The sequence below is a fragment of the Bubalus bubalis genome, chromosome 16 (genome assembly GCF_019923935.1).
Source record: "Bubalus bubalis isolate 160015118507 breed Murrah chromosome 16, NDDB_SH_1, whole genome shotgun sequence".
Classification (NCBI taxonomy): Eukaryota; Metazoa; Chordata; class Mammalia; order Artiodactyla; family Bovidae; genus Bubalus; species Bubalus bubalis.
The window spans coordinates 32,361,926-32,386,638 of NC_059172.1; the positions used below are offsets into that span (position 1 = coordinate 32,361,926).

A 24,713-nucleotide genomic window follows, 5' to 3' on the forward strand; every position below is an offset into this window, starting at 1 on the left:
CTGCTAGGACGCCTTGTAATTTGTTCCTCAAATGCTCCTTTTTTCTAGTGTTCTTGTGCAATATATAAGCTGATATTTTTACTTTTAGAAGCTTGCGAAATATTTTCTTAGTGGTTTGGATGAGGAAGGATGAAGTATAATGCATCCTAGTAGAAAAGAGAAAAAAATGTCAATCTAATGAAAGACTTTTTGAAAGCTTAATCAGATCAGATCAGTCACTCAGTCGTGTCCGACTCTTTGCGACCCCATGAATCGCAGCACGCCAGGCCTCCCTGTCCATCACCAACTCCCGGAGTTCACTCAGACTCACGTCCATCGAGTCAGTGATGCCATCCAGCAATCTCATCCTCTGTCGTCCTCTTCTCCTCCTGCCCCCAATCCCTCTCAGCATCAGTCTTTTCCAATGAGTCAACTCTTCGCATGAGGTGGCCAAAACACTGGAGTTTCAGCTTTAGCATCATTCCTTCCAAAGAAATCCCAGGGCTGATCTCCTTCAGAATGGACTGGTTGGATCTCCGTGCAGTCCAAGGGACTCTCAAAAGTCTTCTCCAACACCACAGTTCAAAAGCATCAATTCTTCGGCACTCAGCCTTCTTCACAGTCCAACTCTCACATCCATACATGACCACAGGAAAAACCATAGCCTTGACTAGATGAACTTAATACTAGGACCCTATTTCTAGACAGATATTAAGTGGATGCCAGACATATCTGACTAGTTGATAATTAGGCAAAATAATAAAAGGTGAACATCTTTATATGTGACCAAAATATAGAAAATACGATAGTATGGTGTATCTTTTACAGACATTTGTCTTGGTTAAATGAAGAGAAAGTCATTATTGGTATCCAGGCCTCTTATTTTTAAGGCTTTTCTGACTAAAACACTAATTATTCCAAAAGTCTTCTTCATTCTCATGTAGAATTTGTAACTCTCATCTTCTTGATTTTAAATCATAACTCTTCTGGTTACCCTGCCATTGCTCTAGATATTATACCTCTGATTCACCTAGTAATGTTTATTCACTTAATAAATTAACATGGAAGACCTCAAAGAGGTTGACTTCAACAGAAGAGTCAAGACTGGCTCTCTGCTTCTCTTTACATACTTTTTCTTGGAGAGAGTAATTATTTGGCCTGTTTTTTTTTTTTTTAGTATTGTTTGATTCTCAAATCTATTTGTAACTTTGCCCTACTTTTGCCTTTCCATCAGTGGCTGAAACTTTCTAAACTAGAGGCAACTCTTCGTTTCTCATTGTTCCCTTGAAGAACCCCCTCCTAGATTTCAGGTGACAACTGAAGCAGCAGCTGTACTATCAAATATGGTAGTCCTTAGGTTCATGTGACTATTTAAAGTAAATAAACATAAGTAAAATTTTTAATTCTGTTCTTTAGTAACAAGAGTCACATTTTAGGTACTCAAAAGTGACTTGGGTAGTGGGTATCATATTGAACAGTACAGATATAGAATATTACCATCATCACAGAAAGTTCTATTGGACAGCAGAGATCTAAAGCTTATTTAGTTTTTGTTTTCCTCCCATCCTCCTTTATCTGACTATCAGTAACCCTGGTCACCATTGTCCCCAATAACCATAGCCATAATTGTATTCATATTATTTTGGATTAATTGCTTCTTCATTTGCATTCTATATCTTGAAATCGAACAGAAAGAGGTGAGCAGCATTTTCTGTAAAGGGCCTAATAGTAAATATTTTAGATTGCTCTGTTACAAGCACTCAACTCTGATGCTATAGGATCGTCATTGATAATATGTAAGCAAATGAATGGCTGTGTTCCAGTAAAACTTTATTATAAAAATAAGCATCAGGCTGGATTTGACCCACAGGCCATAGTTTCTGACCCTTGGTATAGGACTTTAAAACCTATGTATGAAATTTTCTAAATGTACAAATACATTCAGAGAAAAATTAAATGACTACCCATTAGCTTACCACTCAGCTTCAGAAATGAAATAGTACTAGCAAAATGGAAGCTCCCCGTGTGACTGCATCTCATTTTCTTAACTGAAATTTTAGTTGTTTTTGTTTTACTCTTATAAACAGTATTGCTATCAACATTCTTGTATGTGTCTCTTGGTGTATTTATGCAAGAATTTCTTAAGGAAATATACATAGAGTGGTATGTATTAGCAGCTTTACCAAAGAGACGATATTGTATTACAGCACTTTTTCTTATATCTTTTAACATTGTTTGTGTGTCATCTTAAACTCAACAAGTATCTAAGTGTATATTTGGTGATAGGCATGGTGATACGAAGATAAATTGGACATGATCCGTATAAGTAGTGAGACAGAAACACTATAGAAGGTTACAATTCTCTAGAACAGCCCCTAAAGAGTACATGGAATATGAGATTATAGATCCTTTCTGCTGTTTTATTGGTTATATTATGACTGGCTCCCTGTGACACAAAAAGAGAAAATTAGGAGGCTTCTTGCCCATTTTTACCAAACTTCTAAAGCAGTGATTTTAAAATATTTTTAACAGTTGAATAATTGTTACAAGCTCCTACATAACAGTTGAATAACTGCTACAAACTCCTACTTGGAATCCTTATATAGAAAGCAGATAAAAAGGAAGTTGTTTGGTTAAAGCTGTGAGCTTTTTTCCCTTTTGTGTGGGCCCCATTACCCGTACTTGCATATGTCATCTTCTACTTCTTTCCCTTAGTTCCTGAGACATTATGCTGAATACTAGAGTTCCTTGAAATATGATTTGGAAACACTGTTCCAAGACAGGGTTTTGTTTTTTGTTTTTAAATAGAATTCTAAGCTTTAGCTGGCTAATCCTCATGCTACTTTTTTTTTTCAAAGTAATCTCTTAAAAATGTGAATCAGATCATGATAATGTACTGCTCATATTCTCCACTGGACAGGGCCAGCAGGAAATTGAGTATTCTTACTTGAGAGCTTAATTGGATGTCTTGGGCTGGAGAGTCAACAATAATTGATGGACAAAGGCAATCTTGAGAAAAAATAACAAAGCTGGAGTATCATGCCGCCTCACTTTGTAAATCTTTGTTTTACAAAGCTACAGTAATTAATAAAAAGCATGATCCTGGTACAAAAACAGATGCGTAGATCAGTGGAGTAGAACAGAGAGTCCAGAAATAAACTGACACACTTAGAGTCATTTAATCTACAGCAATAAAGGTAAAAATGTACAATGGAGAAAAGATAATTCCTTCTATAAGTGGTGTTGGGAAAACTAGGCAGCTACATTAAAAGGATGAAATTAGAACATTTTCTCACACTATTAAAAAAAAAACTTAAATGGATTAAAAACCTAAATATAAGACCTGAATCCATAAAATTCCTAGAAGAGAACATAGGCAGAATACTCTTTCACATAAATCCTAGTGATTATTTTTTTTGGATCTGTTTATACTAAGGCAAAAGAAACAAAAGCAAAAATAAACAACTATGATCTAATTAAACATAACAGCTTTGCATAGCAAAGGAAATTGTGGACAAAACAGAAGGCCTACTAAATGGGAGAAAATATTTGCAAATGGAATGACCAATAGAGGATAAATATCCAAAATGTGTACACAGCTCATATGACTTAATGTTAAAAAAAAAAAAGAAAAACAATCCGATTTAAAGATGGATAAAAATCTGAATAGACATTTTTCCAAAGAAGATATATAGATGGTCAACAGACATATGAAGAAATGCCCAACATAGCTGATCATCAGAGAAATGCAAATCAAATCCACAATGAGCTATCACCTCACACCTGTCAAAATGGCTGTCATCAAAAAGTCTACAAGTAAGCAGAGCTACCTCGCCTACCCACTTGCATCTCTTACAAGCATCCTATATTAATTCTGTGTCTTGCCTATCACTTTGCCTCTCCCTGAATTCCTTCTGTGCTGAGACACAAAGAACCTGAGCCTCAGTACGTCCAGATACCAGATGCTAAAACCACCACCAAATGGAAGAAATTAACTACATGATGATCATGAGCATGTAGCCCCAAGACCTATGGGCATTGAGGAGTGTAATGTTAACCCCTGTGATACTTCCCTGTTACCTCACCATCAGCCAATCAAAAAGAATTGTGCATTAGCTGATCACATACCCTGGTGTGCCTCTTTCACCTTGCCTTTGAAAATGCTTTGCTGAAACTCTTCAGGAGTTCAGGGGTTTTGGAGCATGAACCACCCTTTCTCCTTGTATTGGTGCCTTGTGATAAGCACTGCACTTTCTTTCACCACTATCAGATGTCACTAGATTGGCTTTACTGGGCACAGGTAGACATGTTATCAAATCCAAGCTTGTTCTGCTCCCTGCACAGCAGGCCAGTAAATGCAAGAGACAAGGTCTTGAAGCAAGGAGTACAACTTTATTTGGAAAGCCAGCTGACCAAGAAGATGGCAGACTAATGTCTCAAAATAACCATCTTCCGTGGGTCTGAATGCCAGGTTGTTTTATAAAACAGAGATGGGGGAAGGTGAGGAAATATTAATAAAATTAAAAAGGCAGAATGGAGAGGGAGAGGTGGTGAGGAAATAAAGTTAAAAGGGGGCCATCCGTCCTGGAAACGTCTCTGGAAATGGCCGGCCTTCTAAAAGGAAGCCTTCTATGAGGGAGGGAGACTAATCCGGCACAGGCAGTATTGCCTTTTATGAAATAGTCTCAGAGGTCATAGAGTGTTCTGCATTCCATTCACTGAAAAAGTTACAAAGTTGTACCCATCATCAAAAGGGATTGATAGCATAGATTCTACCTCTCAATGGGGTGAGAGTACAGGGGGTGCAAAGTTTATAGAAGAACATGTGCACCAGAAATATTGCTGTGGCTTTTTTTTTTCTTTTTGCAAATGCAGTTTTGCCACATGACCTTGTATCCTACAGTCTTCCTAAATTCACTTGTTCTGGTATCTTTTTTGTGGATTCTTTACAATTTTCAGTGATCATGATCATGTCAAATTGAATAAAGATAGTCTTTCTAGTCTATAAGTCTTTTTATTTCTTGTCATATATCATTGGCTAAGATCCTTAGTACAGTTGAATAGAAGTGGTGAAAGTGGACATGCTTGCCTTGTTCTGAGATCTTTTGGGGAAAGGAAAGTGAGAAAACTAACTTTTTAATTATTCTGGTAAGATATAAATAACATAAAATTTACCATTTTAGTCGTTTTTATATGTGTAGTTTGGTGATGTTAGGTACATGCACCATGTTGTACAGCCATCACCACTATCCACCTCCACTATCCCTCCTTTTTCATCTTCTCAAACTGAAACTCTGTACACATTAAATAATAACTCCCCATTCCCTTCTCTAGCCCCCTGGAAACCACTATTCAACTTTCTATCTCTATTAATATGACTACTGTAGGTATCTCATGTAAGTGAAATCATACAATATTTGTTCCTCTGTGTTTGCTTTATTTCACTTAGCATAATGTCTTTAAGGTTCACTCATGTTATAAGTGGGCTTCCCAGGTGGCTCAGTGGGTAAAGAATCCGCCAGCAGTGCAGGGGACACAGGAGACTTGGGTTCCATCCCTGGGTTGGGAAGATGCCCTGGAGCAGAGCATGGCAACCCACTCCAATAATCTTGCCTAGAGAATCTCATGAACAGAGGAACCTAGTGGGCTCTAGTCCATAGGGTTGCAAACAGTCGGACACCCTGAAGCAACTGAGCGCTCATGCACAGATGTTATTAGTGTGTCAGAATTTCATTCATTTTTAAGACTGCACATTTATTTTCTTCATTCTGTATAGCATGTAATTCTTCTTTACTGAAGAAGTGAGATGCTTGCAATGTGAATCCTTGCTACTGGGGCCTTTAAAATTAGAAGTGGAATGAAGACCTTCATAAAAATAACTGCATTCTAAGAACATGTAATAGTAATAGCTGTTATTTATTGGGCTTTTATTCTGTACAGGCTTTACATTCATATTATCTCATGTAATCTTCAAGGCAACTCTATATGTACATGAATACTTCCTTCCAATTATGCATTACTATGAATACAAATGGTACAGATAGCCATCAGATCTCATTGGAATGTAAGATTCCTGAGAGTAGGTTCTCTTGTTTTGTTCCCTGTTTTATACTTGGCACCTAAAATTGACATTGAATGAATGAGGAGGGAATGGTTCCAGTCGGTCTTTCTTTGTAGAGGGCCTTTCTTCATAGTTAGCATCTTAGCCAGGCCTTATATGGGGTGTAGGATGTATGGTAGCAGAGTACATGATTTCACAGGAATGCACTCTATGAGCAGGGGGCTGAAAGTGATATATTGCAGAAATCACTGCTTCCATCTATCTTGGGGAGAGGTATGAGTGAGGCAGAGCTGAGAGTCCTTGCAATAGGGATTTTTAATGAAACTGAAAAAATTTTGACCTTGAGGAAAAAATTCTAAAATGCCTTTAAAGTAGCTTTTTAAAAAAACCAAATTTTGTGAGCAAATTAGGATGTGAATATTAGACTATTTATTATCCTAGCTTTTTATGCAGTTTTCAATGAAGTTTAATCTTTTTCCATTAAATTTGATTATTTTTTGTGTTAGGCCACTTTTATATATTAAAAATATTAGATTATTTTTGCTCACTGGAAATATAGATTTAGGTTTTCATTGGTCTTCCTAGATTCTGTAATGTATTTATTGTTGGTTAAAAAACTTGAGGTAGTGGAGATTGATGGTGTTAGCTTTGGGGCTAAGAAAGGAAGTGACATGTGAACAAAGTCTTCAGCATTCTTAGCCATTTCTGGCTTTAGAAAGTTTTCTTTGTTTGTCAGTCATTTATCAAAACCTTTCCCTTTTGTTTTTCCTTCTCAAGCTATTTTGAAAAGGCACATAGTATTCATTTTTCTGATATTCTGGTAGCTTTTGCTTCTGAGTCTCAGGCTGATGTAATGATGTCACAGAATATAACACAGATTATATTCTGTCACTGAGGTAGTTAGTCACAGTTAAAAATAGTCTTTGCCTTCAGACAGGAGTTTTTCTGAACAGAGTGTCTTATTCCTATGATTGAGGATCAGGCCTCACTTGCGTGCATTTGGTGATGTTTTACCTAGTGTGGACAATGTGTAGGTTTGAAGTTTCATTGAGGAAAGCATTTACACTTAAATTTTGTATTTCTTTATCACAAATAACATGCATAAACTTTGCTCTATGCTCAAACTCATAGAGTTTGCTGAATTCCAGTTTCAGACATGATTTTATAATATCTAACTTAAACACATGTCAGGTCATTTTGTTTTCTTATTAAATCAGTTAGTTGACACATACCATATTTCCTTGATTCTAAGATTCAGGGTTTTTAAAAATCTTTTAATGTTTTTAAATCAGTGGTGCATCTTATATTTAGTGATTTCTTAAAGAAAAAGGAAGATAATTTTTCCTAAATTTCTACTTTGTACAAAGCAGAGGGAGAAGTAAAAAAAAAAAAAAAAAAAAAAAAATGGTGATTAAACACTCTACTCTCAAAAAATAAAGGCAAAGACTGGTCTTTGTCCCTTTCTTTTTGTCTCTCTTTTTGTTTCTGTCTCTCAGATGTACTTTTAAAAGTTAACTGACCAAAAAAAAAGTTAACTGACCATGCAAGGTGGTACAGCCTAAATTCTTAGTAACCTTTTCTGCATAATTCAGTAATCTGATTTTTATTCTTGAGAAAAATAGCTCAAAGCCAAATGAAATGAAATGATTATAATATGATCCAAGAAGGAATAAGTCTATAGATGAAGAAGCACTGGGATGGAGTTTATTCTCTCATAAGATTTTGAAGGGAATAAGTAGACAATTACCATTGAATCTAACATTCTGCAGCAGAGTTTATGTATTTACTTTAACAAGTGAGACTGAGGCTAAGTGATGTTCCAGGTGTACTATTGAAATTATCTTAAAGAAAAGCTGATAAAAGGTAACGTATATACACGTGTGTGTGTAAGAAAAATCGTTTTTCATGTGATATGAATCCTTGGATGGGGCCTTAAAGTCATTACCCATCAATTTTTGAAGGGAACAAGCTGGTCTTGGTTTTTGTTTTGTTTTGCCAGTTTGTAGCAACATCTTTTACTATTACTATTATAAAACCATCAAAGCACCAAGGAGAAGTGTTGGTCAGAAAATGAATCTCAGATACGTAGATGCACCACTGGATCCCTGGAGTGAAGGTGACTGATCAGAAGCATTGACTTCTCTGAGCAGGCCTTATGTTTATCAAGTAGTTCATGGCCCTTAATGCCATCAAGAGCAGTAGTGAGTTTTAAGACTTTCTGGAATTCCATCTCAGCACTATCATTTTGGAAATCAGAATAAAGGCTCATTTAGGAAATGAAAATTTATCCTCCATCAATATAGTTGGAAATAAAGATTATTTGACAAGAAATGTTATAAAAGTTTAAATCAGAAGACAGAGAGATTTCTGCATGTTATAAAAAGCATTGAGTTGTTGTATATCAAGAAGTCTATTTATTTGTTCAGAAAGTAATTTTGGAAGTGCTACTCCATACCCTACATAGAAACCTCATGGCTTCTTATTCCTCCAAAGGAAACCGAAAGGAAGTCAAGATAATTTAAAAGACACTGCTTGTTCTGTGTTCTTTTGCCAACTTTATTTCTTGATCAGATCAGATCAGATCAATCACTCAGTCGTGTCCGACTCTTTGCGACCCCATGAATCGCAGCACGCCAGGCCTCCCTGTCCATCACCAACTCCTGGAGTTCACTCAGACTCACATCCATTGAGTCAGTGATGCCATCCAGCAATCTCATCCTCTGTCGTCCTCTTCTCCTCCTGCCCCCAATCCCTCTCAGCATCAGTCTTTTCCAATGAGTCAACTCTTTGCATGAGGTGGCCAAAGTACTGGAGTTTCAGCTTTAGCATCATTCTTTCCAAAGAAATCCCAGGGCTGATCTCCTTCAGAATGGACTGGTTGGATTCTCCTTGCAGTCCAAGGGATTCTCAAGAGCCTTCTCCAACACCACACTTCAAAAGCATCAATTCTTCGGCGCTCAGCCTTCTTCACAGTCCAAGTCTCACATCCATACATGACTACTGGAAAAACCATAGCCTTGACTAGACGAACCTTTGTTGGCAAAGTAGTGTCTCTGCTTTTCAATATGCTATCTAGGTTGGTCATAACTTTCCTTCCAAGGAGTAAGCGTCTTTTCATTTCATGGCTGCAGTCATCATCTGTAGTGATTTTGGAGCCCAGAAAAATAAAGTCTGACACTGTTTCCACTGTTTCCCCACCTATTTCCCATGAAGTGATGGGACCGGATGCCATGATCTTCGTTTTCTGAATGTTGAGCTTTAAGCCAACTTCTTCACTCTCCACTTTCACTTTCATCAAGAGGCTTTTGAGTTCCTCTTCACTTTCTGCCATAAGGGTGGTGTCATCTGCATATCTGAGGTTGTTGATATTTCTCCCGGCAATCTTGATTCCAGCTTGTGTTTCTTCCAGTCCAGCGTTTCTCATGATGTACTCTGCATATAAGTTAAATAAACAGGGTGACAATATACAGCCTTGACGAACTCCTTTTCCTATTTGGAACCAGTCTGTTGTTCCATGTCCAGTTCTAACTGTTGCTTCCTGACCTGCATACAGATTTCTCAAGAGGCAGGTCAGGTGGTCTGGTATTCCCATCTCTTTCAGAATTTTCCACAGTTTATTGTGATCCACACAGTTTGCATACCATAAAATTCACCATTTTAAGGTGTCGTGGGTTTTACTATATTCACAAGGTTTTACAACTCATACCCTACTATCTATCTTAGTCTAGAATATGTTCATCTTCCCAAGAAGAAACGTTAGACCTCATTAACAATCACTCTCTGTTCTCCCTACCCACTAGCTCCTGCCAGACTAAACTGCTTTCTATCTCCATGGATTTGCTTTGTTCTTAATATTTCATAGAAATGGAATCATGCAATATATGGCCATTTGTGTCTGGCTTCTTTCACTTAGTATAATTTCAAGATTCCTGCATGTTATAGCATGAATCAACATTTTATTCTTTCTATGATGAAACTCTACTCCATTGCATGGCTACCATATCTTGTTTATCCACTCATCAGTTGATGGACATTTGGGTTATTTCACTTTTTTTTTTTTTTTTTTTTTTTTTTTTTTTTTTAGTTCTACCAGTTTATTGCTACCAACCCGTGACCCTCCACCCTCATGCACACATGCTCAGTCATGTAACCCCATGGACTGCAGCCAGCCAGGCTCCTCTGTCCATGGACTTTTCCAGGCAAGAATACTGGAGTGGGTTGCCATTTCCTTCTCCATATTTCACTTTTTTATCCTTTGTCTCTTTATTCTCATTTCATGAATCTCCCTACTTCACTCTGCACTTCAGTAAATGATTCTCTTCTAGTTCCTCAGTAATACCAAGCTTTCTCATCAAGGTATTTGCATATATTCTTTTCTCAGCCTAAAACCGTTCTTCTCCTCACTCTCCCCATTCACTTTTTAAATTCTTAATCATGGTTCATTTCCCAGTTCAAATTTGTTTCTATAGGGAAACTTCCCCCAAACTATATCAGATTCCTCATTATATGTTCTCATAACAGCAGATTTCTTTCCTTCATTATGTTCCTCTTTGTAATTGCGTATTTGATTATATTGCCCTCTTGCTTTCCTGCCTGTCCCCCAGTATACTTTCTACCTCATGAAAGCAAAGTTGTGTCTGTTTTATACTCAAAATTGTATCTCTGGAGCTTGGCACAGTACCTAGCATATAATTATTTGTTGAATATATTAATGTATGAATCTGTTTACTAGTATTAAGAGCATAAAAATGAGAAACAGTCTGCCCACATGAAGTGTACAGTGCAGAGCCAGCAGGCAAGTAAGCAGTTATTTTGCAATAAATAATGCTATAATGGCACTATGTACAAATATAATGAGACCAGAGGAAGGAGGAAGAAAGTCAGGAAAGGCTTCACAGAGGTGTTTTTTAATGCAAGTTATTCTGTCTCACTTGATAGAATGTAAGGCCTCGAAAGGAGGAACTGTGTATTATTTACTATTGTGTTTTATTCCATAGAATAGTGCTCAGTAAATATTTATAGAATTGAATCAAATCCAGTTTTCCTAGAAAACAGGCAGATTGAGAACATTCTAAATATAGAGACAACTATGATTCCAGACTACAGAGGTACGGTATCTGTACAGTAGAATGTGCAGTAGGAGCACATAGCAAGAGAAAGGACCGGGCTAGAGGAAGAGCATATGACTGGACTTCTATGCCCTACTGAGAAGATTCTGTGGACAGTGGGGAGCCATTGGAGACTTTTGAATCAAGAAGTGAAATGATCAGATTTTCATATTAGGAAGATGACTATGGCAGCAGTGTGAAAGATGGATACTACAAGCAAGAATACAAATAAGGCCATTACCCCCTGACCTGGGGGCGTTAGTTTAAAAGGATGAGAGGATTGATTCAGAAGTTACTAGGAGGATTCTGCTGATCATGATGATAAAAGTTAACATTTACAGAGTGCCTAATATATGTCAGGAACTCTGCTGGCCTCCAGATGAAAAGATAATGAATGACACAGCACTTGTCCTTGAGGGCTGAGGAGGACAAATGTGTACCTTTAGAACATGGACACAGTGTGATAGAGCACAGAGTAGAAAGAATGACCAGCCTGGTCTCAGGGAGTAAGGAAGACTTCTCAGAGATAGTGACATTTGTGTTGGGCCTTGAAGGATAGACGGTGGGATTTTCCTGTTCAAAGAAGAGCTATAAGAGGCATCTTAAGCAGAGAGAAGAACCAGTGCAAAGGCCAGTAGAGTGTTTTTTCTCATCAGTGTGGTTGGAACATCAGTGTGGTTAGAGCCTTCAACCAGTCATCCTTTATCCTGTACATATTCCACTGATCTTTTTGCATTTGTTCCTTTAAAATTAATCCTCTTGATTTCTGTTCCATTATTCCAGTCTTTGGAGATTCATTTGAATCTTGATTCTTTCATTCATGATATTTCATCTTTGTACATTTGATAAGCTTTCCTTCTGTTTATTCCCCCAGGATTAGATAAAATCATTGAAATGAATAGAACCCTGTGGTTACTAGGTTAGTAAAGATGTACTTCCAAGTTTACCTGTCTCTTAATTAGCCACTGTTAATTCAACAGCTGTGAAACCTGTTAGCTATTAACACTCAATTTTTTCATCTAAGTTTTTTTCAGTTTTATTCATAATTAAGTATAATGTGATGGTTAAAGGAGAGAAGTTTTGGAGCAAAATCTGATTTGATTCTTGGCCCCATCACTTCATAGTTTTGTGACTTTGAGCAAATTATTTCTGTTTTGTCAGTTAACTCGTCTGTAAAATGAGGCTGCTAAGTGTCCATATTGATTTGAGGAATATTTTGTGAGGTAAATGTATATTAAGTGCTGTCTCCTTTTGCCCAGAATATAGCAGGCACACAACATGGTGGGAAAGTGCATGCTTGAATGCTCAGTAGCTTCAGTCGTGTTCGACTCTTGGCAACCCCATGGACTTAACCCGCCAGGCTCCTCTGTCCATGGGATTTTCCAGGCAAGAATACTAGAGTGGGTTGCCATGCCCTCCTTGGGGGATCTTCCCAAGTCAGGGATCAAACCCACATTTCTAAACTACACATATTTAAAGCAGCACTAAATACAGAGGAACACAATTCAAAATGGCCTGGAAGCACCACGATTTATATACTTGTAGTTCAGCTGTCTCCCCAAGAATAATTTACTCTCTGTAGCCTCAACCCTAAATTTCTGGCTCAGCTTTCTTAACATCTGGGAATTCTTTTTGTCACAGCCTTTCTTTACTTGCATCCTTTAAGCCATAAGACTATTACTCTCTTCCTTTCCTATACCTTCCCTCCACCCCCAACATTATCCAAGCAGAGACAACTTTTTGGTGGCTTACAGAAGACATACTATTTGCTAAAAATCCTGGCAAATCTAAAAGAAATGGGAAAGGCAAGTGAGTTTTGGTGTATGTGCCAATTGTAATAAATTAGTGGCTGTTTGGAATGCTGGGCCAAGAAGTATTCTGAGACTGCTAGGCTCAAAGGCCATGATCCATTACCAGTTTCTGTTGTGAGTGTGAGAGGAGCAAATGCTAGCACATGGGCCCCATATTCGGTGTCCCCAACCTAGTAAATCTCTGCTTTGGATTCATTTAGATCTATAGGAACAGCAGATTAAAACATACATATGCCAAATTAATATGTATTTGAAGTATGTAGATTTTTTCTATATATCTGTCCTTTTTAAAATATCTTCCTCAAACTCAGACTTAGGTCAGTGCATTAAATGTCTGAGGTATCTTAATGACAGCAAAAACAAAACAAAACAAAAAACACCCCCAGAAACTTAGAGGAACTTGAATTGTAGTTCTACCTCTACCATTCAGTATGTGACTTACTTGTAATTGACCCAGTGTCTGACATGCAATATTAAATACTTTTATTGCTCCTTTCAAAAAACACAGAAAGCTGTTGGGAGCGGAGCTGAGAAATGGCTATCTTTGCAATTTATTGAAATCAGGCCCACCCTTTGTGGGGACTTGTCATTTAGTGTGACACTTGACCAACTATAGGAGCAGATCTTAAATTGACAGTCCAGATTGTTAATTTCAAAACAGACCAAGCCTTTCTGTTGAACAAAGACTGTAGACTATATGAAGTAGAAGAGAAAGATGACCGTTAAACCAGGATTAAAATTTTTGAAATTGGTGGAGTACTGACAGAAACTTAGAAACATCCAGGCTTGCAAATCATTTTAACCCACCAGCTCACCCTCCAGATAGAGGATGGCATATGCACACCCTACGTATTTCTGGTGAACATGTATCATATTTTTTAGGTGTGTCAGGGGAAGAAAGCAATTGAGAGACTGATCTAGTCCAGTGCTATTTCCAAAGATGGAAACAGGTCAGGTATTTTGGTAGACTAGAAAGTTCTATTCTGAAACAAGATTCTGGAGTTTTGTTTTCAGCTTTAAAAAATTACTTCTTAGGAGTATTTGGTTAAGGTAGACTCTTTTTCCTAAATCTGATAAGTTTTAAGTGATTACAGATAAGAATTAGGGAGATGAGACCTTTTTCTGAATGTGGTTTTTAATAAAAGGAGAATATAGAATTGGTGAACTTGGGTAGAAACTGATTGATCAATGTGGGAAACTACTTTTCTATAAAGAAATTCCAGTTAGTAGATTTTGTCCCACAGTGTTTATTTACTTGAAATCCAATGACTGTTTTAGAACATTTCATTCTGTTTTTGTATTCTGCTCCTTAGTACCAAAGGTTCACCTGCGATTTGACTTAAAGCAAGCCATTTTTCGCTTTGTAAAATACTGCTTAAGTTTGCAGGTGAAATAAAGTCAAAATCTTAAAGATTAAAGCAGAGTGAAGTAGTTAAGTGGTAAAAACATGATCGTGTGTACATGTGTGTGTGTGTTTTCACATATGTATGTATGTATACAGTTATTGGACCTCCCATGTGGCCATAGGGGTAAAGAACTCGCCTGCCAATGTGGGAGACATAAGAGACATGCATTCAGTCCCTGGGTCGGGAAGATTACCTGGAGGAGAGCATGGCAACCCACTCCAGCATTCTTGTTCCTTTTAAATAATATTATTTATTTATTTATTTTGGCTTTGCTGGGTCTTCATTGGAGAAGGCAATGGCACCCCACTCCAGTACTCTTGCCTGGAAAATCCCGTGGGCGGAGGAGCCTGGTGGGCTGCAGTCCTTGGGGTCGCGAAGAGTCGGACACGACTGAGCGACTTCACTTTCACTTTTCACTTTCATGCATTGGAGAAGGAAATGGCAGCCCACTCCAGTGTTCTTGCCTGGAGAATATGCGGGCTTTTCTCAAGTTGTGGTGAGTGGGAACTACTCTCCAGTTACAGTGTCCAGGCTTCTCATTGCAGTGGGTTCTCTTGTTGTGGAGCATGGGCTCTAGGACGCACCGGTTTCAGTAGTTGTGACACATGGGCTCAGTAGTTGCGCTTCCCAGACTCTAGAGCACAGGCTTAATAGTTGTAGCACATGGACTTAGCTGCTCCACCATCTGTGCAGTCGTCCCAGATGAGGGATCGAACTCTGGTCTCTTGCATTGGCAGGCGAGTCTTTTACCATTAGCACCACCTAGGAAGCCCACTACTCCAGTGTTCTTGCCTGGAGTATCCCCATGGAGGAAGAGCCTAGTGGGCTGCAGTCCATAGGATCGCAAAGAGTTGAACACTTCTGAAGCGACTTAGCATTCATGTACGTGTGCATATAGTTATCACTCAATTTTTAAAAGGTTAATTTTTATGTTAATTGTTATTTTAAATAATTTATGTTTGTATCATTCCCACCCTATAGAAAAATTACAAGAACAGTAAAAAATGAGAAATCCCATTTACCTGCATTCCTCCATTGATGTTTTATTCATTTTCTTCTTCTCCATTTAACATGTAATATATATGTATGTATGTGTTTGTATGTGTATCCATTGTCATTATTCTTTTTCCAATCCATTTGAGAGCAAATTGCAGACATAATGCCCTGCCACTTCTAAATGCTCTAGAATGTTTTTTTTACCCCAAATAAAGCTACTCTTCTACCTAACTATCCAAACCTTAAACCATCCATATCAGGAAATCAGTGTTAATACAGCACTACCATCCAGTCCATAGACACAATACAAATTTTACCAGTGTTCCAACAATATCTTTTTTTTTTTATTTCTAATGTGAAATTCAATCCAGTACCATTGTACTGGTTCCATTTAGCTATCATGTCTCTTTAGTCTTCTTCATTCTGGAAGAGTTCCTCTGTTTTTTCCTGCATTTCATGATCTTCACAGTTGAAAGAGTATAGGCCTTTGATTCTGTAGCTTGTCCCTCATCAGGCTGGGTTTGTCCAGCATTGCTACATGTCCAATGTCAGGCCATACATTCTTGACAAAAATACCTCAGAAATGATCCTGTGCTCTTCTTATCACATCAAGAGACACATGATGTCAACCTCTCCTACCACTGGTGATGTTAATCAGTTGGTTTGTTATCTGCTAGGTTGTTTTGCACTATAAAGTCACTATTCTTTCCTATACAGTGTTAAGTATTTTGGGGGAAAAGTGTGCCAACATCCTGTTGTTCATCAAACCACTACCCACAGTCTTAGCATACTTTGATGAAACCTTCCTGAGTCAACCACTTCTCTGATGGTTGCCGAATGATGAAATATTTTCATCATTTCTTCTACATTTGTTAGTTGTCACTCTACCATAAGGAAGAAGTTTCTGTTCTTATCTATCTACCTATGTATTCATATCATAGTCATGGATTTCCATTTTATTCAGTGGATTGCAGTTTGTTGCTTTTTTTATTTATTGTTGTGCTTAAATTGCTCCATGCTTGATCAATAGGAATCTCGTCAAGTTGGCTCCTGTCCTTCACACATGTGCCTATTATTCTCTTAGTGTTTCCTTTCTGGTGAAAGACACTCCAGGCTTATCATTTACTATCTTTGTCCTGATTCTGGAATAAACTGTTTCCTAGTAGAAGATAATATTTAGAAGCTAAATTCTTGGTAATCAGTATGCTCATTGCTTCTGGGAATTATTGCTTCTAGTCCCTTTCAGTGACCAGGGCTAGGATGTATAGACATATACACAGCTATACCTGTTTCTGTATCTGTCCATGAGTCTGTAAACATAAATTCACCTTGAGATGTCCAGTTCCAATCTTATTACCTCAGAATTCCGTCTAAGTTTCCCCTTATCTGTATTTGTATGCAAATGCTTTCTTTGACAGAAGTTAGGCTCCTGTTATCCTCAATATATTTCCTGAAGCTCGGTCTCTTTGTATATTACTCATCTCATGACCACTCTGGTCACCTGCTAAACTTGGATTTTCCCCTCCCAAACTTGCCAGTCTTGAATTTTCCTAATCTCAGTAATTGCAGCTATGTCCTTGCAATTGCTCGGGCCAGTGTCACCCTTGTTGCCCCTCTCCAAATCCTGTATCTGTCCCATCAGTAGGTGCCTTCAGCTGTACCTATAAATAGGACCATTTTTTTCCCCATCCCCACTGCTATTATTATTCTAAACTGAGCCACTGTTATTATCTCTTGCATGTACCTTAGCAAATCTATTTGACTCTCTGCTTCTACCCCTCCCTTCAGTGACTATTCTTCATACAACAGGCAAAGCAATCCTTTTAAAGCCCGAGTCAAGACTTCGCTGGCAGTTCAGTGGTTAAGACTCTGTGCTTCCAGTGCCGGCAGCATGGTTTCAATTCCTGGCTGGGGAACCCCACCTGCCTCACAGTGCCCTACCCCAGAAAATAAAAAACCTAAGTCAGAAGTCATTCCTTTGCTCAAAACCTTCTGGTAGCTTCTCTTCTCACTCATTTTAAAAGTCAAAACTATTAAGTCCTATGTCATCTACCACTTTTCCATCACTGTAATTTAGCCATATTGGCCTTCTCACTATCAACAATCATTCTCTCACCTCAGGACCTTTGCCCTTGCGATTTCCTTAGCAAGTATCCCCCAGATATCCATATAACTTACTGTTTCTTCACTTTAGGTCTTGGTTTGAACATGACTTTACTAGTGAGGCTTTTCTGATTACTCAGTGTAAGATAGCATCCTTTTCTTCACTGTCTAATCCTTTACTTTGTTCTTCTTTATTGTACTTGTTATAACCAGTCATAATAATTAAGAACAGGGATTTGGTCTGGTTTTTCTTTCCACACAATATCTCCACCATCTTAAAGTAATGTATAACAAGTAGTAGACTCGCGATAAATATTTGTTGAATGACTTTTTGCATATTCACATTTAATAAATTTGGGGGGATAAAAATGGTTTGGGTGACACATTAGTGATGTCTGTTTATATACCTGTAAATTAGATAGATATTTTACGTTTTTTATGAGGAGAATTAGTGTCAAATAAGCTAATAAGTATCAAGTAACCTGGCTTTTAATGTCAGTTAACTTTCAAACTGTAAATCAGAAAATAGAATTAGAGATTAGGGATATTTTGACAAAGACCCTGTTAACGGAATTGGCATCACCAGTTATAAGTTTCTAAGACCTGGATTTTACTTTTCTGCCTTAGTTTCTGATGCTTGGCAAACCCTCTTAAGACCATTTCTCAGAATATTCTTCGTGAAGTTTAATCTTTCTTTCTGATCCAAGACTGTTAGGCATCTCATTTTTTTTCTGGCATATTTTATTTTGTTTAATATTTAATACCATATTTATTTTATTTTCTATTGGAATACAGTAACTTCACACATTTATTTTATTCTTTCCACTTCCAGTAATAAAATTTTTTGAAATTTGAAGTATTTAGAGCCAGTAGAGAAATAGCTCTTTTTGCTTCAGGGTAGCCTGAGGTTCTTGAGAAGGTGAACTGTTTTTTTCACTTGAGGGGAGTTGTTATTGAAGTATAATTGCTATACAGCATTGAGGTTAAATGACTGACATTAAGAAAAAGATAATTTTATCATGAAAGTCTTCCTCCAAGAGTAGGTTTTCATTGCCTTATATCTCTTGACCTGTGCAATCCTGTTTATTCATCAGTCAAAAAAGGGCTAACAGTATCCTTTTCATGAGTTGTAAATGTATGTAGGGACTTCCTTGGTGGCTCAGATGGTAAAGCATCTGCCTACAATGCAGGAGACCCAGGTTCGATCCCTGGGTTGGGAAGATCCTCTGGAGAAGGAAATGGCAACCCACTCCAGTACTCTTGCCTAGAAAATTCCATGGATGGAGGAGCCTGGTGGGCTACAGTCCATGGGATTGCAAAGAATCGGACACGACTGAGGGACTTCACTTTCAAACGTGTATAAGTGATTGGCATGTAGTAAGTGTTCTTTGAGTATTCAGTTTCTCTTTCCACCTTCTGTGATCTTCTACTAATCAACATAACAGCATTTTCAGTTCAGTTCAGTTCAGTTGCTCAGTCGTGTCTGATTCTTTGCAACCCCATGGACTACAGCACTCCAGGCCTCCCTGTCCATCACCAACTCCCGGAGTTTACTCAGATTCATGTCCATTGAGTTGGTAATGCCATCAGCATTTTAGCTATATTAATAAACTCCTTTGTATCTAACCAGATTTTCTTACCAGGATAGCTAAAGTTGGTGAACACAAGTAAACAGAAAAGTAAGTATATGGAACTGTTTTTTGCTCTAAAAATACTGAAGGCTAATAGTAGATTAGTATTTTCCCTTACAGACCTTATTTATCTTTCTGACATTAAAATAGAGAAGAGAAAGTGACTTCAGCTGAGTAACCAAGCAAAACCTATATAAATGAAAGTATGTAGGGAGTTTCCAAGCATTAGACTCGTGGCACTCTTCCTTCTTAACTTTATCTTCCTTTGGTAAAACATATGCAGGCATAATGATGTAGGGATTTTTTTGGTTCTTACCAAAAATAAAATGCTGTAAAATGTGCCTATTGAGAGTGCTAACAACATGTGGATTCAGAAAGTTATCTTTTAAGTAAAAGAATGTGTTTTTTATAGTATTCTTGTCAGTTAGAATATTCTCTCAGCGTTATGAATAGCACCTTTATCTGCTTCACTCAACTCTAGCCTCATTTCCTCAGCAAGCATGATTAATCTCAGTTAGATATTAAGAGCTTATAAACAAACTTTGAAAAGGTAGATTTCAAATGAGTGGGAAAGTTGATTATAAAGGTAATGATGGTGAGGCTCTAGAGAAAGGAAAATTCTGATCCCTATACATACCAGATTTTAGATTTGTTAAAGATAAACATAACAGAGAAAAACATAGGTGAAAATTTAGCTGATCTTAGTACTCTTGCCTGGAAAATCCCATGGACGGAGGAGCCTGGTGGGCTGCAGTCCGTGGGGTCGCTAAGAGTCAGACACAGCTGAGCGACTTCACTTTCACTTTTCACTTTCATGCATTGGAGAAGGAAATGGCAACCCACTCCAGTGTTCCTGCCTGGAGAATCCCAGGGACGGGGGAGCCTGGTGGGCTGCTGTCTGTGGGGTCGCACAGTCGGACACGACTGAAGCGACTTAGCAGAGGCAGTGTGAGGAGGAGATTTTTAAGTATTCTGGCAAAAGTGGACACTATATGGGAATATGGTGATAAATTTGACAATTCCAGAATTTTAAAATGTGTAATGCAACAACGATAATAACAACAATAAGTAACTTTTATTGAGCTAAGTGCCAAGGCTTGTAGTAAGTGCTTTACATGTAAACCACAGTGCCAAGATTGAGAAACTCTGTCTTAGAACTAAGCAATCTATAACTCTGGTCTACTGACCATGTTATACAGGCAGCAGTATCATCTGATGTTTTGCCATAGTATAACAAGTATTTCCAGCTTTCCAATCTGCAGCATCTGTTTTCTCTACTACGCTGCTTAGCAGATGTCACCTATACTAGCTTTTTGGTGGTTGTTGTTATTGTTATAAGAACATTCCACTACAAGATACTAGTTCTGCATTAATTAGGATACAGGTTAACCTACAGAAATAGACGCAAAATGTAATGGCTCAAACAAGATAGATGTTAATTATTTCTCATCCCATAGTTCAGGGTAGACAGGTTCTGCCTCAGGAAATTATTCAAGTACCCAGGTAGCAAGATGACTCTACCACTTTCTCAAATCACCTGTTTGGCAAAACCTGGATGTTGACTTATTTGCCTTCTAGCTAAAGGGTACAGGAAAGAGAACCTTTCTCTGGAGAGCAAAGACATACTAGATCTTAAGATGTAGTGCTGAAAGTGGCATATATTACTCCTGTTCACGTTTGTGTTGGCTCCCAAGGCCCACACCTAACAGCAGGGAAAGCCAGGAAGTATAATCCCACCACATGCCCAGGAAAAAAGGGAGAACAGATTTTGGTGGACAGTAGACAGTTTCTACCACAGCCACTATCTGTGCTGTTTCTAAATATCTGATAAGGTAGATGACAATATAGGAGTTAAAAGGTTCTTATAAATCAGTAAGAAAAATTAAAACATCCTAAAAGAAATACGAAAAAATTACAAACCGGGTGTTTAAAAAAGGAGATAATACTTTCATATATAAGTTTAACTAATTTTTGACAAAGGAGCCAAAAATATTCAAGGGGAAACTTCAATAAATGGTTTTGGGGAAACTGGATTTACCTCTATATATACAGAAGAAATTGGACCCCCTACTTTATACCATATACAAAAATTAACTCAAAATGGATTAAAGACTTAAGCATAAGACCTGATATTATAAAATAACTCCTAGAAGAAAACATAGGGAAAAAGCTGTTTCACCTTGGTCTTGGCAGATTTTTTTAGATATGACACCAAAAGCACAAGCAACAGAAGCAAAGACATTTAAATAAGTAGGACTGCATCAAACAAAAGCTTCTGAACAGCTGAAGAAACTATCCACAAAATGAGAAGACAACCTGTGGAATGAGAGAAAATATTTGCAAATCATAGATAAGGGGTTCACATCTACAGTATATAAAGAAATCATGCAGTTCAATAGCAAAAATAAAAAACGAAGCCCCTAAAAATCTCAGGTGAAAAATGGACAGAGAAACTAAATAGACATGCATGAGATTACAATGAGATGAAAAATTAAAAGGAACTAAAAGGTTTAAAAATAAAATATTTAATAATTTGAAGTAATATAATATACTTTAAAATATAATTATTTAATAACAAATAGAATGTTATATATAACATTAATTTGTACAATATAAATATGTAATATAAAATATAAGCAATGATTAAGATATATCTAGTTGTTATATGCTATAATTCGTCTTTAACTTATGTTGTAGAATATTATTTAATGACATGGAAAATAACACTATACTAACTTTAAATGGCTCATAAATAATATATAAGATATAGCCTTAAATTTATTTTTGAAGTCTATTGTATAAATACATGTCCAGATAGATGGGATAGTCATCAAAATATTTAGAAGTGATTATTTCTAGATAGTGAGATTATGATTTTTGTACAAAATGATTTCCCATATATTCCTCCAACCCCATAAAATTCTGTTTCCTCTGTTCTAGCTGCTCTTTGTATATAGTGTACAGTTTTCAAATTCCATGTTCGTTTCTGATGCTGTCTCTTGAATAGACTGACATTTGTGTTCTATATACTACTCTACCACACAGGAGTGACTAAGCTATAATGTTTCCCTTAGAAGCATATTTTAGGTGACACTCTGGTTACTTCTGCCCATTTGATTTGAATTTAACTGTATATATTACATATGTTTTTTATTTTATTATGTATATTGTTTTTATATTATATACTTTAATATAATTTATAGTTTTAACCTATATAATGCTAAGCGATAAGTGAAATACGATTCCATAGCAGTTTACCTATTTTCTATTCACGGACACAATGAAGTACACAATAGAGAGAGTGTCATTAGTGTATATGTTAAGTCATGGGGGTAAAGCTGACCGGAAGATAGCTGCCCAAATTATAAATCAAAATCAATTATCAGTGTAAGTGAAAGGTGAATTAATGTATTTCTGTTGTCCATCTATCTGCTAAGTCACCTCAGTCGTGTCCGACTCTGTGCGACCCCTTAGACGGCAGCCCACCAGGCTTCCCTGTCCCTGGGATTCTTCAGGCAAGAACACTGGAGTGGGTTGCCATTTCCTTCTCCAATGCAGGAAAGTGAAAAGTGAAAGTGAAGTCGCTCAGTCGTGTTCGACCCTCAGCGACCCCATGGACTGCAGCCTACCAGGCTCCTCCGTCCATGGGATTTTCCAGGCAAGAGTACTGGAGTGGGGTGCCATTGCCTTCTCCGGTTGTTCATCTATAAACCTCATCAATAATTCTCTTCCGTTTTCTCCCCTTTAATTACAGCTGTTAATAACTAACAAAAGTGTGTGAATTTTACCTCTCCTGCCTTTCTGTAATCAAAGGCAGAAACCTTAATGAGTACTGAAATTAGAGAAAGTGAAGAAGCAGAAGAGATTTCTTTCAAAACCCCTAAATTAGCTGTAGATTTGTTTTCTACAGAATTTTAAGTGCCAACCAAGACTTGAGTCTTCCTGAACATCTGTGCTCTGCCATACCAGTATATACCATGCCATTCTGTGCTTTGTCCTGATACAATCTCTCACTAATAACTTTCTCTCTCAAACCTTTCTGTCAGGCAGAACTTGGACTTTTGTTCAGTAGTAAACAAATTTCCTATTTCAACATTAACAGATTATAAAATATTTCAAACATACAGAAAAATACAAAAATAATATTATAAATGTTCATGTGTCCATTACTAAAGTTAGCAAATTAGATTTAGATAAAATTTTTTTAAGGAAATCAGATACAGATATATTTTAAATCCCTTTGTGACTCATCTCTTCCATTTCTTCTTTCCTTGTTCCTTTGTTTCTACCTTAGGGACAGCCACTATTCTGAGGTTACCATCTTTTATTCTAACCATGTTTTCAATACTTTTTACAAATTCACAAAGTATATATTCATAAGCAATTTAAAATATTGCTGTGTGCCTTTAAAGAAACTGTATACAGTGGCATTGTGCTTATTCTGCAACTTAATATTTTTAATTACCACATTATGGTTTTGAAACTTATCTAAATATATATAACTCATTCATTTTAGCATCTGTATTAAATGCCTTTTTATAAACTGCATTTGATTTACATATGCTATTGAAAGTATTTGAGTGATTTCTAATAGTTTACTATTAAAATGATGCTCCTGTGAATATTCTTGTACATATTTTCATATACACATACATCTGCACCTGAAATTACTAAACCACAGAGTATATACATAGTCTTCTGCTGCTGCTGCTGCTAAGTCGCTTCAGTCATGTCCGACTCGGTGAGACCCCATAGACGGCAGCCCACCAGGCTTCCCTGTCCCTGGGATTCTCCAGGCAAGAACACTGGAGCAGGTTGCCATTTCCTTCTCCAATGCATGAAAGTGAAAAGTGAAAGTGAAGTCGCTCAGTCGTGTCCGACTCTAGCAACCCCATGGACTGCAGCTTACCAGGCTCCTCCGTCCATGGGATTTTCCAGGCAAGAGTACTGGAGTGGGGTGCCATTGCCTTCTCCGATAGTCTAGTACTACCCAAAGAACTGCACCACTGCATACTGTCTCCAGGACTGTATAGGTGTACCCATTTTCCCACATCCTCCTTAGGGCATAATATTGCAGATATTTTAATTTTTACCAGTTGTTGCGTTTTAAAAGGTATTTTCTATTTTCATTTCCCTTATCACTAGTGAAGTTGAGCATTATTCATCATTCCTGTTTTTTCTGCTATGAATTGCTTACTCATATCCTTCATCATTTTTCTTTTTTTTTTTTTAATGTTTTTAAAATTTTGTTTTATTTATTTTTGGCTATGCTGAGTCTTTGTTGCTGCACGTGGGGATTTCTCTAGTTGTGCTGAGCAGGAGCTGCTCTCTATTTGCAGTATGCAAGTTTCTCATTGCAGTGGCTTCTGTTGTGGAGCACTGGCTCTAGGGTGTGCCAGCTTCAGTAATTGTGGCACATGGGCTTAGTTGCTGCACAGCATGTGGAATCTTCCCAGATGAGGAATCAAACCCATGTCTCCTGGATTGGCAGGCAGATTCTTAACCACTGGACCATGAGGGATGTCCTGTTATATTTTTCTTACTGATTTGTAGGAATTCTTTTTATGTTATGAATACTAATTGTTTGTTATATATTAAAGGTAACAAAGTCCAGGAAG

General features: G+C 37.4%; 1 protein-coding gene and 1 non-coding gene across 2 annotated transcripts in view; both read left to right on the plus strand.

Moving 5' to 3' along the window:
* Positions 1-24,713, plus strand: part of FCHSD2 (FCH and double SH3 domains 2) — a 238,764-nt gene that overhangs the window by 119,423 nt on the left and 94,628 nt on the right. The window lies entirely within an intron of this gene.
* TRNAC-ACA lies at positions 18,613-18,684 on the plus strand. The gene has a single exon. It is a non-coding gene; the product is annotated as a tRNA-Cys (tRNA).